This window comes from Argiope bruennichi, chromosome 3 (assembly GCF_947563725.1).
Source record: "Argiope bruennichi chromosome 3, qqArgBrue1.1, whole genome shotgun sequence".
Lineage (NCBI taxonomy): Eukaryota > Metazoa > Arthropoda > Arachnida > Araneae > Araneidae > Argiope > Argiope bruennichi.
This window is the reverse complement of record NC_079153.1, coordinates 113,833,057-113,850,885: the sequence shown is the minus strand read 5'-3', so window position 1 is coordinate 113,850,885 and position 17,829 is coordinate 113,833,057. Positions and strand designations below refer to the sequence as shown.

At 27.7% G+C, this 17,829-nt stretch overlaps 2 protein-coding genes across 6 annotated transcripts in view; one reads left to right on the top strand and one right to left on the bottom strand.

Moving 5' to 3' along the window:
* LOC129963234 (uncharacterized) overlaps positions 1–17,829 on the bottom strand; it is a 43,905-nt gene that overhangs the window by 11,198 nt on the left and 14,878 nt on the right. The window contains exon 1 of one of the 4 annotated variants that reach the window (XM_056077442.1): positions 10,244–10,403. The exons of the other annotated variants lie outside the window; for them this stretch is intronic. The gene's annotated coding sequence lies outside the window, so the exon portion shown is untranslated. Of the gene's footprint in view, positions 1–10,243; positions 10,404–17,829 lie in introns of those variants that run through there. 4 annotated transcript variants of the gene reach the window in all.
* The window catches only part of LOC129963231 (monocarboxylate transporter 9-like), an 83,842-nt gene continuing 66,397 nt past the window's right edge, over positions 385–17,829 (top strand). The window contains exon 1 of one of the 2 annotated variants that reach the window (XM_056077435.1): positions 385–671. The gene's annotated coding sequence lies outside the window, so the exon portion shown is untranslated. Of the gene's footprint in view, positions 672–6,761; positions 6,782–17,829 lie in introns of those variants that run through there. The other variant, XM_056077438.1, reaches the window with a different exon arrangement.

The following is a 17,829-nucleotide window of genomic DNA, read 5'->3' as shown; positions in this document are numbered from 1 at the left end:
GTTCCACATAATGAAATTTCGTGATAGAGAAACATGATGAATTTAACCTACTTACATCAGTAATAAGTATACACCTTAAAAAAGCAAAAGCTGAAAAAAATACAAGGTCACATGAATGAAAAACCTTCCAGAAAATGCAGAATCTTCTCAAGCACTATTTTCCTCTTAAGATCTTCCATTTACGGTTGGACTAAAAATAAATGGAACATCGTATCCAAGGTACAATAGGATTCATTTCGTAGGTGAAAGATTAAGTAAAATTTCACCGAACTTCCCTTATCATTTTTTAAACAAACGAAGAATATGACGTTGAATCATCGGAAGAGTGGCTGCTGTGAGAAATCTTAATTGCGTAGCCTGTAGAAAATTTCCGAAGCATCCAAGTCTCGTGTTACAATAATGACGCGTGTACCATTGAGATTATTTCAATATTGACTCAAATTGATTTCGTTGTTGAACATTGGGGACTTCAAAAGTCCCGAAGGCCCTTATCTGGAGTTCTTATTTGATAAGGTTGCACCGTAACCTTCCAATTAAAGTCGCATGACACTTTGGGAAACGTAAGCATATTCACCTGCCACTTGCAACCAAAAGGTGTTCGGAACAAAATTTCATTCTTGGGATTATCGCATGGTTACTGGTGGTCTAAGGAAGCAAAACTTATATTTCAGGTAAGTTTCCAGTGAAATTTGCTGTCATTTTTTGAAAAGTCCAAATAATTCTTTTTTTAAAAATATTTTATGCATTTGTAATGGAATGATATATTATTTATATATGAGAAAGAAATAGAAGGAAAACTGTTGCCTTTTCGGAATGGGCCATGTCACAGAATTACTCCAGATCAAGATCCATTAATTTAAAATATTGTTTATCATAATGTTGCATATCAAATTCCTCATACAGTAAAATCTGCTAAATTTTGATGTAATAGTTGGAACATTCACGATATACTGCATTTTGAGACAAGATGCAGTTATCGTCAATCATAAACAATAATTAGAGAACATGTATATATTACAATTGCTTTTAATGAATAAAATATTTCGGCAGACGTGATGTATGATATTTTAAGAAATTTAGAAATGTCCTGTCTCTATCGATACTGCCATATGCCAAATGATAATAATTTTTTACTAAAAGTTTGGGTAATGTACAGTTAAAAGTAACAGGGTCAGAAAAAAAAAAGAAAGCAAATTATTGAATTCTTGTTACTTATTATATTCTTATGTATTTCTGCGACAGGAAAAAAAATCCTGTGTGTCAATGTATCTCCAGTATACTGCACATATCTTGATATGCACAATAATAATTTTTTTGTTACAAGAAATAAAAAATAATAAAAAAACAAAAATACATTAACTCGTTTTTAATTTGATTTTGACTTGGTCACTTTTAGCAGTATGTGGATTATATATATCCTTTCCTAGGATGAAACTTCGAATAATTTTCCTTTTATCATCAAAGACATTCATTCAATTGAAATCAAAATTCGGTTCAATCAAAATTCAAATTTTATTTTATCGTCTGGTCTTTTTCAAAACTTGCGATGCAAGTTCGAGTTTATTTAAGATTTATGAGGATTATGATAAGCTCAGTATTTCTATACCAAATAATATAGCAAGAATTGAACTACAAATTTAATTGGATATTGTTTCAATAAGTATAGAATATTAAAATTACAGTTATTACAGAAAAGTTACAAGAAAAGTACAATTTTTCAAATGTTTTCTTTTATCATTTATTTCATATTTTATTTCATTTTTCAATATTTTTTTTCAACTTTCTTAAATTAATTAGTATAGAAAATAAGATAAGACGGCTACGATCAACTTTATTTTGTTTGACATTTTGTTCAGCCTAAAATTTAAAATATTCTTTGAGATCGGATCAATTGAAAAAAAGGTAGCAATATTTTAGATCATACAAGGCTAAAAAATTACCTCACTTTCAAGTTTCTGATTAAAGTTATGTAAAACATAAAACATTATGAGTTCTAATTTATTTTTTTCGAAAGCGGTTTTAAAATTTTAAGATCTTTTTTCTAATTATCAAGTATGTCTTATTTTCACGTGATATTTAGAATTTTTTTTCTAAATAAATGCTTATTTCATAGCAGAAAAAAAAACTAAAATATTCAAAAGAGGCTTAAACTTTAGAGAGAAGCATCGTAGTACGATAATATTTTAGACTTGATTTGTTTATTTTTATAGCATTTTTTTAAAATGCAGTCTTGTTTCCACAAAAAAAAAATTATGACTTTACACTATAAATATTAAATCATTTTAATAAATGCGGAGACAAATTAGATTTTAGTATTCAATATAACATTGTTGAAGAATATTTCTAAATTCAGACCATTAAAGAAAGAGGTTGTTTTTCTTTAATTTACGGATGAAAAGTTTTTAGCAAGATTTCCAAATCTTTAATTATATATTTTTTGAAATAATTACATATGCAGTACCATAAACTTGTCAAAAGAAAGAAATGATTAAAAAAGTTCCAATACCAAGAAGAACAGCATTTTGCAACATATCCTACTTTCATTTCCATTTCTGTTTACAGAGCATTTTTCCCCCTTTTCCATTCTTAACCATGCATTCGTTAAGAAAAATTGCCAATTTTTATAATAATATATAATATTTTAGATATATTTCATTATAATATAGAAACATATCATAATATATATCACAAATATTTTAAGATTTGAATGACATTTTATTATATTATAATTTTTGTTAGTTTCATTTAGTCGAAGTTCCTAGCTTAAAATATTTAAATGTCTCTTACATATTTCTTGAAAATCAAATTCGATTTTTGTACATTATAAAAAAGGAATATTGCAAAAACAACAATTAAAAAAAAGACTAACAATTTTTTTAGTATAAATTTAAATAAAGCACTTACTTTGTTTTTAAACAAAGCGTTTTCATCTATTTCTTTGAAAAAAACTTGAGAATTTCATCTTCCTAAGAGAACAAATGAATTTTGCTGTTCTTGCATTCAAAAGAAAGCGTTCCGCTAACTCATTGTGCTTTCAAGCGTAATTAAAGTTTCTGTAGCATGACTAACCACGAAACTTCACACCTCACAAATTGTCTACTTTCTTCCTCTTATGTATCGAACCGTCGTCTTTCATAGATTGTTTTATTAGCTCTCTCCTCATAAGTTCCTCGTTAATATTTAATCTCTTTAAAATCTGAACCTCGGCAGTTCACGTCGTTGATTATTCTTCCCGAATAATGAAGTTCATTTATTTTTTTGTTTCTTTATTTAAAACTTCATCTTTCTCATAGGTCATTGCCATTCTTTTTATAGTTAGTTTTTCCTGTAGTTTTTGAATTTGGTTTTCTTTTTTAAATGACTAATACTTTTGTGCTGGCTTTGTTTTCCTAATGTACTTTTTAAAAATAAAATTGGCTTTTGGAAATGTTTTAAGCGCATTTTTGATCCAAATTCTTTTTTTATTTTTATTTATTTATTTGTTTGTTTGTTTGAGAATGAAGCATGTCTTCTTTAAGAATATATGTTTTTACTAATTACAATAAATTATATATACATTACTAAATTATTAATTCATTACTAAAAATAAATCTTAATTATTTCAAATTCTAAGAACTGCTAACATTAATTTTTCATCAATTACTAAAAATGAAAGCATTAATTTCTTAAATATGCTACACATATGATGAGATTTATAAGCATAAATTGAAATCCAAAATATGATAAAAATAAAAGAAGTAAAGTATAAGGAATAATAAAGTTAATGCAAAATAGAGGTCACAACAAGCCAAAGGTAAATTATGCATAATAAGAAAATAACCAGCGGAAGTGTTTTTCAATCGATTTCATTTCCGCACAGAATTCCAGAATATGCGGTGGTATCCGGGCCATGATATAATTTTTTTCTCTCACAGTCATTTTCAATATAATAGGTGCTCTTAATATGTATAAAACACGCTAACGCCCGTGGCTCAGTAATCGTTTTTATTACTTACCGTAGAATGGCAACATTAAAATATCAACAAACCAACATACGAATTTCATAGTGCTTCATTCATTGAATATATTTACAGGTACATTAAATCCAACGCTTCGCTAAGCTAATTAATGTACAGTACACTCCCGATTATCCGCGGAATTGGGTGGCACGGCCGCTGCGGATAACAAAAATCGCGGATAATCCGAAAAAAAGCTAAAAACGGGTATAGCAAAGGAGAAAAGAGCCATTCCTAGTTTGAAAAATCGTTTTATGTACAATAAAACGTAAATAAACAGCAGGAAATGTTTAACTAACGCTTAATGTTTTAATATATCACTCAAAACTAACCTAAAATGCATTTTGTTAATGAAAACAGAAAAGTGCTTTGTACTTACGAGAGGCGTCAAGGATATATAGAAAAATGAATACATATGTACTGTTTTAATACTATAATGTATTATGTAATTACAAAAGCATAACTGTAAAACTTCACCTTTTTGAAGAAATCAGTCATTTGTGTTTGCTTCTTGCTTTGGAAACATTTTCTCTTTGATTGGAAGCAAAAAAAAAAAAAAACTTTGTGTGGCAGGCGCGGATAACCCGCTCGCGGATAATCGGGAGTCTACTGTAGTTGCAAAATATTATTAGAAATATTCTAGCGATATTTCGCTATCTCACCAAAAAGAGTATTCAGTCAGAGGAAAGAAAATATAAATGAAATAAAGAAATAGACTTAAAACAAAAAGTTTAATCGAGGGCAAAAATAGCCTACCCATTTCGAGATTAGTAATCATGGTAAGGTGTCAGATTAATTAACGTTTTCTCAAAAAACATACCAAAATCATGCCAAGCGTGCAAAAATTTGCCTAAAAACTGCTATTTTTGATGGATATCGGAAATGGCAACAAATGGTTTTTAAAGATTGAAAAAAAAGCGGCGACAAATCGTTTTAAAATATTTCAATTTTGGCGACCATACATTAATTTTAAGTCTAGCCCTATCGTTATGACTTCCTAATAGAAATTGATATTCATATTTTCTAAAACCATTGCCTTATAAAAAATGATCTTTGTACTATCTTAAGTCTCAAAAAATTATCTATTTAATGATATCAGTTTCATATCAGCGCAATATCCCCTCTAAAAGAAATAATATTTTTAATTCAATTTGATACATTATCTGAAAAAATGTTTTTAAATGCTATGAAGGAATTCAAAACATCTAGTCGCGTGTTTTTAGCAGTCATTAAATCAATAGTAAGATTTCCACTTCCATTATTATTTCGTATATGATTTTTAATTTGCAGTACACTGATTGAACTCAAGTTTTTAGTCATATCAAGTAACAAATTAATCATTTAACAACCTAAAGAGTCGATAAATTGGGCCAACGAACTGGTCGCCAAAGGCGGCTAGTAGTATTGTATTTTTTTTCTCTCTCATCAAATTTCATTTAAAAATATGACGAATGAACATTATTATTTGATCTTGACTGATCCCGCTCCCCAAGACTTGCACCAAAAGCATATATAACTACACCGCAACCCTGCTCTTCTTTCGTTATGCCACCAATAATATAGCGTTTATTATTATTATTATTATTATTTAGCTTTATCGTATGATGAATAGCATAAAGTAAGCCATTTGTGACAGTATCAATTCCCATTTATAGATTTGGTCCAAAATTTGTAATAAAAAGACAATTTTGATAGAAAATACTAAAATTCGTACAACTGGCTAGCGATATTTCAATAGTATATTAACGAACAGAGTCAATACGATAGTAAGCTTATATCAAACTTCTATATAGATTTATAATTCTTAGAATAAAATAATGCTAAATTTTATTCATCCGTTCATTGTATTCTTTACTTACACAGACAAGACAGACAAACGGACTTTCTAAAAATAGATTTCGTCTAAAATTTGATATAGATTCAAAATTTGGATGAAAAATTATGTAACAGGTTTCATTGTTATCAAGTCTAGCGTTTGTATCAAGTCTAGCGTATTCATAAATGGACATAATTCAGAAATATTTTTTTCGGACTCAAAAACACTCTAAAGCACAGAAATTCATCAAATTTTGAAAATCGAATTCTTTGAGAATTACAATTCTTTTTCTATAAGCATTTTTTTTAAGAAAGTAAAAATATCATGAAAAGAAATCATTAAGAATGTCACATTTAGTCACGTGATAATCCTATCTCAAAGAAACAAATGCAACAGCAATATATAAACATCAAATACAAATGAGATTTATTAGCTCTACAATAAAATTTCTTAATTTGCCATTGTTGAATTAAGAAGAATTGCATGAATAAAACGTTGATAGTTTGTATTTCTTGGAATAGACTCTAACAAAACTCATAAACTTCAAAGTGGCTTGTGCTGAAGTAAAGATTTATTTAACCAAAAAATATGTTTAAATCATGAAGCAATAAAATTTTTATATTCGTAATTATGCATTTGAAGACAATGAATGAAAATTTTCTGCGTCATCAAAGAGTTGCAAACGATATTTACGTTCTTTGTCGTTCATTTCTCAGTTTTTATATTTTTGTTTTTGGCATTGATAGAAAATTTCTTGTATTTCAGATCTCAGATTTAATGATAAAGAATCGCTTCATTATCGAGCTCGCGCACTTGTTTTTGACAGACGAATTTACGATTCATAAATGACTTATTTAAAATTACGTCAAAATAGAAGAACATGATTTTCATTCATTCATTTTATTTCAAGAAAGCCCTTTCAAAAATATTTCATTCGCTTTGTTGGAAGTCTGAAGTATTCTTGAAAATGGTATGTTTTATAAAAGTTAATTCTTATAAATAGATTGTTGAAAATTATACGTTAATATTTCATTGCATTTTGTTGAAAGTCTGAAGCATTCTTGAAAATGGTTTGTTTTATCAAATTTAATTATTATAAATAGATTGTTGAAAATAATACGTTGCTGATTGATGGCAGGTATTTTTTTTATAAAATTATAATCTTTATTTTATTTTTTTATTAATCTTTATAAATGAATTTAATGCTGAATTTAATTTTTGAATATTTTTAAACATATTATTTTAGTACATAAACTGTGGCAACTATTAAATCAAATTCTTTTTAAGGATGAAACTATATTTTATAAATTAATTATATCATATCATTCAATAAAATTACATTTTAAAATTAATCACATTTTGTAGTTCCATATTCTTTGGCTTATAATGAATTCGTCTTAACACACAAATTCGTCTTAACGTAGTTTAATTAAGTTTTGAGTATTCAAAGAAAGAATTAACAAACAATGACATTGTGTAAATTTAAATGGAATGAAGATTAGTATTATTTATCTATTCTCGGTTATTAAATTGAAATTGTTTTAGGTTTAAAACCCGACATTTGTTTACAAAGTAATTTCAAAAATTTGCAATGACATAGAAGTAATATGAATATTTTTCTTTGGTTAGTAACGTTGCATGTATGCGTTTTTAACTTGTACCATAAAAATAGTGTTCGAAGAACAGAGAATTATTTAAAAATAAAAGTAATTAAAATATTTGATAGTAATTTATATAAAACCATTTTTTTATTTATGTCTCTTAATTTGTGAAGTTAAACTCCATCTTATCATAACAAAAATAGTAAGAAAAATTCTCTTAAACATAATAAATGGCAAGATAAAAAATTAATGCATGTTAATAAAATAATAAATTAATTATTAAATAAATATTCATAAAATTAAATTTTGACGGATTGTCTTATATCTATCAAGATTTATTTGAAGATGGCATTTTATGTAAATATTGATATCTCCTTATTATATGGGTTATATAAGGAAATAATAAAATAAAAAGTTTAAATTTTAAAATTTTTTACACATAAAATAGTAGGACAAATACAACGCCATTTCACATTGATTGGCGGAAGAAATTGATTTATAAAGGAGATATTAATCCACATTTGCGTCCCGAAATGCGTTCGAAAATAAAATAAATCTTAAAAATTAGAAAAAGGAATGAATTATGTGAATTAATAGACATTAATTAACTTGTTTAGTAATTAATGGACATTTCAACAAAAAAATCATTTTTAGCAGTTATGTTTATTTTTTAGATAGACATGTTCAGTTTGTTTTCTGCAGCAAAAGTAATGTAAATGAAAATTATTAAAAATTTTTATCATAATGTATATGATTTTTTGTTTGTTTTTACCGTTGTTATAGGGATCATTTAAAATAACTTATGTATTCTGGAATTGTATATTATTTAATTGATTCCAAGGATCATATGCCATTGTGCATCAGAAAAATCGACAGATACATGACGCATTTTACCCTCGATATTATAGTTATCAAAATAAACATGGTGCAAATAATTCAAAAGAAACATATTTAACATATGTTGAAAATTATATTAAAAGTAATTCAGAAAATATCTTTAAATTTAGTTGAAAACTAAATTAAAAGAAATCTGTAAAAAATCATATTTGAATTGTAAAATAAACAACTGAATTACAAAAATTATCAAAAATAAAATAAGATGTATCAAAATTTATTTTTAAGTTAAAATGCCTTTTAAACTTTATTTCGTTAAAGAATATGTTAATTTATTTAGTTTTTATGCCAATTTATATTTTCGCCAATTTATCTAGTTTTTATGCCTATTTTCGCGCCATTTTCGCCAATGGTTGCAAAAGCGAAGGGTCCCCATCTCCAGTTTAAATAGCTGCATGCGAAATAGTTTTGAGTTTGGCCCAATATTTTCTTTTTAAACATATTTCAATATGATCTTTTATGAATACTTAACAGCATTTCATTCAAGAATTTAAATTCTGCTTACTTTCCGGTCAATGGTGGATTTCCAAATAGGCAGACTAAGCTGCTGTCTAATTCTGCTAGGCTGAAAGAGGGTCGCAAACAGATCGATTGAAAAATTTTATTTTAATAGTTGCCAAATAAATAAGTTAGTAACAAATGCAAATTCTGTGAACCATAGAGCATTAGCTTAAATTAACACTCTATCAAGTATAAATTAGTCAGGTTCCATTACGTTCACTTTGTTGTTATAATGTTTATAAAGAGCAAAATATGCTTCAATAATATGATGTATATATGTGGTTAATAAAATGAAAAAAAATACTAACTTAAGGGAATTAGGAATATTTATGCTATCAAAAAACTGATTTTTCAATTCTAGTCAATTCTAAAATAGGGGAATTTTACTGATTACAGAAATGCATAATTTTTATAGATTTTTAAAATGTAAAAATTTATAAATTATTCTTTAAAAATTAATCTAACAAAAGCTCCTATGATAGAAATAGAAAGGTAGAGTTGTTCGTCTTTTTCTCCAAATTTCGGTACGCATAGAACGCATTATATTCATTACAACTGTATGAAATTTTATACAATGTTTGCAAAAATTATATTTGTTAAACATATTTTTATTGGGGAAAATTGGTTATGGAAAAATTTATGGAACATAATGACAATATTTTTTCATACTTTTAAATTAATTATCTCACAAAGTGAAGCTTTCTGTATGGTATTATAAAAGACACATCACTTTGGAAATCATATCAAATTTTGCAGCTAAATTTTACTTGGAAATGCTGCCAATTTATGTGATGATCTAGATTGCTTTTTAAACACCCTTTTTGATATTTCATTAGAATTGAGGAAAAAATAGAAATAGAAAGATTATGTTGAAAGATAAAGATTAATAGGATAATTTAATTATTATATAATGCAATGAATCATTAGTAAAAGCTATTATTTATTTAATCGTCTGCGTTATTTTATTTTTAATTAATTCAAACATTCTAATTTCATTCAAGCATACAATAAGTTTAATTAAGTCATATAAATTTATTTGTAAATTTTTCCCTTAAATATTTCTCTCTTTGTCTTTGAAAAAAAATATGGAAGTTATAGAAAATTATGCTGAAAACTGACGCAACTGGAGAAATGTAAAGAATATATCAAATCAAAACATAATTTTAGAACTGCTTATCAATTTCGTTTTAGATTGAGAATTATTTAAACATTTACAATTTCCTTTCCTTATCTAAACTACGTTTTCATGCATTATTCATGGTTTTACTAGAGTAAAAGCATTCAAGACTATTATATTGAAACTAAGGATGTTGAAAAATATATAATATATTAATGCATCGATAATTTATAAATCTTCCAAATAATTGAAAATTAAATTAATTTTTGTATCAAGAAAAACAGTTGAAATATTCATCAAAAGTTTTGAAAGCACTTACCAATTTTGTCCAGGCTCAAAAAAAAAGAACGAGCTAATTCTTTCGTTACACAAATCAATAGAGAAACTGAACGAGTAAGACACAAACACTAATCATATTTATGGAAGATTTTTAATTTCCGGCAGGTGTTAAATCTCCTATCAAAACTTATTTTGCACCAAATCGCGCGCTGTACCCTTCCCTCGAACATCTGTTCTCACCCATGCTATCTGTCAAAACTTTTTCATTTTTCGGCAAAAAAATTATTCAACACATCTGATCGAGAACAGTATATTACGAGTTCACTCCCACAACACAAAGATCAAAAACAATAGAGAGGAAAAAAAAAGGGATATGTTTGTGTGTTTTTCATAATGTTGATGTGAACTCTTGTAACTTTTCGTATTGTTCGGTTTGCCTTGAACGTGTTGATCGCAGTTAACGACAGATAATCGACCGCCAGTTGTTTTCATTGAAATGTCGGCATTCCGTAAAGTGAAGTCAATTGAAAACAAGGTTTTTTTTGTTTTGTTTTGTTTTGTAACCGTAACAAAAAAAGAATGAATTGAATGGGTTTTCTGGATTATTGTCAACTTGTAATAGTGCGATCATTTAACAGTTAATGAGGCTTGACATTCCATGAGAATTAATATAGATATACAAAAAAAAAAAATGTTATACTGAGATTCTTAATATATGCATTCATTTTATTCTCGTAACTTTATTCTTATTAATGAAGACCAAATTTCTAAGTAATAATTTGAAAGTACCTTTGGCTTTAATTTTGTATCACACTGCTTTTAAATGTATTGTTTTGTATAAACAGAATAAAGCATTTCTTATTTTTATTTAAATATTTGATTTTTCTAAATGAATTTTTTCCATCTGCTTTGCTTGCTTTAACGGTTCCAGAACTTAGTTGTCCAAATTGAGAATCAGCTATGAATAATGTAATATTTAATTGTAATACAAATTAATCAAAAGGAATTGTGCAAATTAAAAACATAAAAGGTTGAAGTAAACAGGATTATGGGTACATATATTATGGGGAATGAAAAAAAAATTATTTTGAGGAATTTTAGAAGAATGCCTCTTTATTTTGTATTCCATATTTTAATCATAGATCATTGTAAATATTAGTTTTAAAAAAGTTCTGTCTGTATCAAAGATACCTACTATACCTACACTTTATTATTATCATCGCAGTAATTGTACAATTTATAAATGTTAGCATGAAACTTCCCTTTTCATTAATTGAAAATGTATTCTTGTATTTCTCACTACTTAAGTTGCTTTTTTTACACATCGTGCGAAGAAGAAAGATTTTGACAACCCATAAAACAATTTCAATAGAAAATGATTTAATAAAACAAAGATATTGTGACTTCTATTTCTATAAAACGTGTTATATGTGTGCCTGATGCTGTGATATTGAACCCCAAAGAGCCTCATATAAACTTTAAATCTGCGATTGAACTTAGATCATAAGTTTCAACTTTCACATTAATGCTATTAAGTATCATAATTTAGACTGGAATAAGATTAGAAACTACATCCCATAAAAAGTTTTAAAGAATAACAAATTCAACAAAATACTTAAAGGATAGCAAATCCATCAAAGGTTTTAAGCGATAAATAGTCCATCAAATGGCTTTAAATGTTTTATTAGCATATGAGTCGAAATGCTCGAACTGATTTATTAAAAGACTAGCCGCCTTTGGCGACTAGCCGGTTCGCCATTCTTAATGCTCGTAAAAATTTTAATAGTTAAACATTTTATGTAACTCCTACTTTAATATCTTCTTTATCAAAATATTTTAAAACTTCAAATTTTGATAGGCATATAATTCACTCATAATATTATAAAGGCCCTCAGTCATAATGTAATATGTATCTCTAATTTTCTGTTAGCTCCCGTAGAATTTATGCTTTAAATTAAAGTGGAAATGATTAATCTGCAATTAATATAATAATATTTTTTACTGAAGCAAAGCATTTTTTTATAATGCAATTACAACAGAGTCCTGAACATTTAAACCTTAAGGGTACAAAAGAATATCATTTTTAATTTATGTAATATCTCAAGAATTTGTCAAAATTTTTTCTCATATTCATCATGAGCAGATCGATTAATTAACGATGTTTAATTTTAAATGCATCAAACACTAAGAAAATAAACAGAATCGTTTAAAATAATCGGGTGAAAACAGGTTATATAAAATTACTTAAAAACGATGTACTTTAAACAATAAGCATATACACAAAAATGTATAACTAATATAAATACAATTTAATTACAAAAACATACAACTAACCTAAAAATAATTTAAATCAAGCCCGCATCCGTTGAAAATAGTTGTTAACAATCAGAACACAATGCGCATGCGTGAATTTTCAACAACAGTTATGGTAACACAAATGCGTGAATTTTTCTACGCTAGTTAGGGTAACGCTATGCAGATTAGAATTTTTTTTATTTCCTTTATTCCGTTTCATTTTAATTCAAAAGTACTTCAGAAGGAATCTGAAAAATCGATTAATTAACAATGTTTAGTTTTAAATGCATCAAACATTAAGAAAATAAACAGAATTGTTTGAAATAATCAGTCGAAAAATGTTAAGCCTAGCCTCATTAACGAAGAAAAAAAACTGAAGCCTTACTCATTTGGCGGTGGGGAAATGAAGATTTTTTTTTGCGGGAAAGTTAGTTTTTAATTAATAATTAAAATTATATTTAATAATTCAAAAAAAGGGACTCCAGGTGCACATTCCCGACCTTCAAGGTATACATGTACCAAATTTAGTAGCTGTAGGTCAAACAGTCTGGCCTGTAGAGCACCAACACACACACATTGAGCTTCATTAAAAGTATAGATTTAAACCGATTCATAAAAAGGCTTAAATTAAAAATTGAAAGTGATTCATCAGAGTAACGTATATTAAAATCCCTATTTCATTGAACTTTATAACAGATATTTTTAAAATTCTATCGCCCAAAAAGTTGAATAAACCTCAGCAAGCTTACACTCAATTTTTTTTTCTGAATTTTCTTTATCTCTTAAATAATTTTATCGCTTACTTCTCGCCGTTGTCACTAACTGACGGTTGATATATATATTTTAAGATAAAAGATAAATAAAGGAATCTTAAAATTGGTTTTTAAAAATTTAAAGCTTTCTTTCTCTCGATTTATTTCATATCTCATACTTTCTTGCATTTCACAAAAGAAGAATCATTATAATGTTTGCTCAAAAATAGTATCCACAGAGTGAAATTCCAAATGAATGATATTGCCAGATTGTAGATTTTTGTTAAACTTTTATTATTCTCGTGCTTCCAGTAATTCGGAAAATTCACACCATTTCTTCAAGAAAAATAAATTATCTTTTGAATATTGAGTTGATTTTCATGCTACTTTTTCTCTGGTCTCATTTAAACACGCACACGCACACTTGCGCACTATTTCATTTTCTGCTTGTGGGAGTTATGTTCTGATATTATGATCTTTTATTAATTATTATTATATTGTTGATATTTATTATTGTTTTTATTTTAATGAATAAAGTTCATATCATTTTAAGTCATTTATTTATGTTTGGCAACTAAATTATCAAAATTAAAGATTGGGCTTTCTTTTCAAAATTATAATTTATGTAAATTAAATAAAATATTTTTTAAGTTAAAGTGCCAGTTTCAATTGATGAGTCTATAATTTTGGTAAGGGAATTTCTGTTATGTTCAATTCTATTTTCAGTTATCATATTAGCGCACGCAAGCATATAAATATAACTCCCTTTCATTTTAATTATTATAATTTGAAATAGTCGTAATATCAATAGCCTTGAAATTTCTAATCAAATGCTTTAATAATTATAATTTTTAGTTCGTATAACGTTACACGCTAGAAAGTAGATATTCATTTAAAAGCATAAATACCATAAAACATTTTTATTGATGCATCATGTGATTAAAGTGATTGTAAAAAATGATAAGGCAAACAAAACTTTTGTTTAAAAACATCTTTAAAGATAAATGATATTTTATGGTTGTATATCATATATGTCATTCAGATGTCAAAATTTCATAAAATTCGATATGTTTGTGTATATCGTTAAAACATTTTAACGATAAAGATCTTTGGTAAATAGCCTTCAAATAATATTGACAGCATTTAACAATTTTTTCGTTCGTGTAAAATACATACGTTTCCTTATTAAAATGGATGCGTCAGCACTTTTTTGACACTTTTAAATCAACGCAAAATTAATTTTGTAATATGAAAGTCAGTATGTACACATTTAATATTTTTATTGTTTATTTGTTAAATATAGTGTATATAACAATAAAAAATATTGAATTTTGCCTAAATGAGTTTTATTAACTTTTTTTCTTCAAATGAATTCAGAACCTATTTGTATTCTAAGAGTACTACAGTTTAGTTTTAAATAAATTTCACGTTCCACACATATATACCCTGATGATTTCTAGACGGTTTTCGCATTTTTAAATAATTTTGCTAATGAGGAAGACATTCTTGAATTGGTGTTCCCTTTTCCATAACTTATTTCTAGAAAACATTTGACTAACCGTCTAAATAAAGGAGATCAGTCAATCCCGTTTGCACAGGGTTTTTTCCTCTTTGAATCAGGTCTGAATACTCTGTCCCACATCTGCATCACCAATATTCTTCCATGAAGCGAACATGTCCGAAGATTGCTGAAATTGCACCAATCAATAAAACTACATATGTTAGTTGTTGTTGTTGAATCTTATGGTACTTGCCATGGATAACCCCGCTGATCGAAAACAGCCGATTTAAGCCTGAGGGGGAGCGCCTCTTGTTTCTATAGTAGTGCCAGCTAGGGCCAAGAGAACGACTTTAGCTGCACACAAGTCACAGCCCTTTTTACGGGGCGGACTTCATTCACTCATCCACAGATCGTAATTTAGACCTGAATCAGAGAACGTTAACCCTTGATCCAGTACCCCCAGTGGTATTACTCTCTACATGGAGGATTTTGTGACCACGAGAGATTTATACGCGCGTATGCCACCAAGCAAAGCGGGGAATCTTCGGCCGGCGGGGTTCGAACTCGCAACCTAAGGGAAGCGAATCCATTGCTCTACCAACCAGACTATCCCGTCCCACAAATATTAGTGATTTTCTATAGCAGTGTTAAGAGTGGTAAGGATAAGCCAAAGTTCTAATCATAAATCAGAACTTGAAAAGTAAAGACATAACAACAAATCGTACTGCATGGTATCACCGTCTATGAAATCAAGTAATTAAATCCTGTTTTTCCTTTCTCATATGCGAAGTTTACAAAAAGGAAGTCACAAAATTAATTAAATTATTCGATTTAGATGTTTTACAAGTTTCAAATCTCTTTATATCTAAAAAAAATTGTCTATCATATATCTGTCTAGGACTAGACTCTGAATGCGATAATCCATAAATGCAAAGACAGATGAATTTTGGTATGTGGTCTTAAAACAAATATTATTAATTTTAATAGAATCTATATAAGGATAATCAGTTTATCTACCTGACTTTTCGATTGCGTGTGAACCCTATAATTGAAAAAACGCTGAGAACATGATGGACTGAATTAAGTATATGACTTTATGCGCAGAAATGTAGATGCGGACAAAATAAGAGAGCCGATTAACTGTCTGTCAGTCTATTTATTTGCGTATGTGTGAATGCGCAAACGATTTAGACAAACGAAATTTATTCTTGTCATCAGCACTGAAAATTTAATCAGGGGACAAGAAAAATTCCAAAATGCATTTTCGGAATCCTTTTTTATATAATGAAGCACGAAAGTCGCGAAATTACATAAATATTCGCAAAAGTTAAGGAAAAAAAACTCCCCCATTGTTGATATGGATTACTACTTCTCATTGCGACATCCAAGCACGTGATTTATTTGCGATTTCCTTCCTTTGATACGTTATAGAAGTGCATATTTTTGTAAGAAGTAAAGAACAACATATTCCATATTGTATTAATATATTAGGAGAGAACCCTCCCGTTAGTTTTCAAACAACGCATACTGATTGTTCTGAGATTAGGAAACCCTCTTTGCTTTTACACATGCGCCAGTAGGCATCGATTTCATGAAAATATGAAATCAATGCCTCTAGGAAAGATGTTTAAAAGATGGCAGAGAAGGTGCTTACACTATGTTTAGTAATATGGTAAATTCTGTGGAATTAAAGGAATCGGAGATAATCAGCAAAATGGAACCAACCATATGAAAAATGGTTGAAACCATACTATTCACTAATTATGAATAGTACGTTTCAAAATGACAAGTGGATTAAAATGAATAAATGTTAGAAAATGCATTCTAATAGGTCTAAGATTAATGCGGATCAATCCTCTAAGAAGTAAAATCGTCCAAAGACAATAATTTTTGTAAAGAACAATGGATAATTCTGTAAACTTAACTGTATTTACATTTTATGAGGTTTGGAAAAATCTCAGTAGCGTCCATATAATTACAGCTGATGAAACTTGGAACATTTATAGACTTTCGTTGTAATCATCAGAGCAGTAAACAACTGGTCTCTAGCGAAGCGTGAAATCGCAGAATACTTGAAGCATTTCTGACATGGTTAATGTTTAAAAATAACAAACCACCCCATCTGAATTATCAACAAAAATGGTAATGCTTCAAGTATCCTCGATTACACCAATAACGCAATTAGACAATTAGCTGTAGGAAATGCACACTATAACGTCCCACTTTTTAAAAAAACTGATCAATTTAGTTCCCCATTTCAATTCATCTTTAACTTTATCACCATAATTATGATTAATGTTGTGTTGATTTCTCTTTATTTCAGTAACGTCATTTCCTTATTGATTATAGCTCAAGACTGATATACTTCTGTCAGAATATTGCTTCAACAGATTCTTAATGCTATATACACAATAATTATTAATTAAATTAAATATAGCGAATAAGCAGACAAATTATAGTTGATAAAGTGTTAATATTGTCAAAATTAGACCCCTTTGGCGACCAGCTTATTCGTTAGATTATTGGATTTTATCTTGTTAAACGATTATATTGAATATATTATTATTAATTCCTCTTGATATTTGATACCACTGAAAATATAAACTTAATTGACTCAGTTACTACAATAGTGTTGTGTTACATAATTATATATATGCATAGGAAGTAAATTTATATTTCAAATTTCTGTAAAACTCTGCACTGATAATATCTTTCAAACCAAGAATCTTATAATATTTATAAAAATCATATTACCTATGCATATATGTTCCCCATAGCCTTTTAAATAATTTGACCAAATATAACGAAACTTTGTACACATTATTTAAGATAAGAGAAAGAATATTATAATTTTTTCAAAGGCTGAAAGTTAACTAAATATGCAATTAAATAGAAATTGACCGAATTTTTTCCATTTTTTTCCACAGAAACTTCGGAAGAAGTTATTTTACAGGAAATATTCATGTAACATTTTAATATTCGAAATTTTATCTTTTGAATAATGACACTTTCATTTTCAAGCAATTCTTTCTTCATTTTTTATTAATTTTTCAAAATGTATTAAACATAAAATAAATG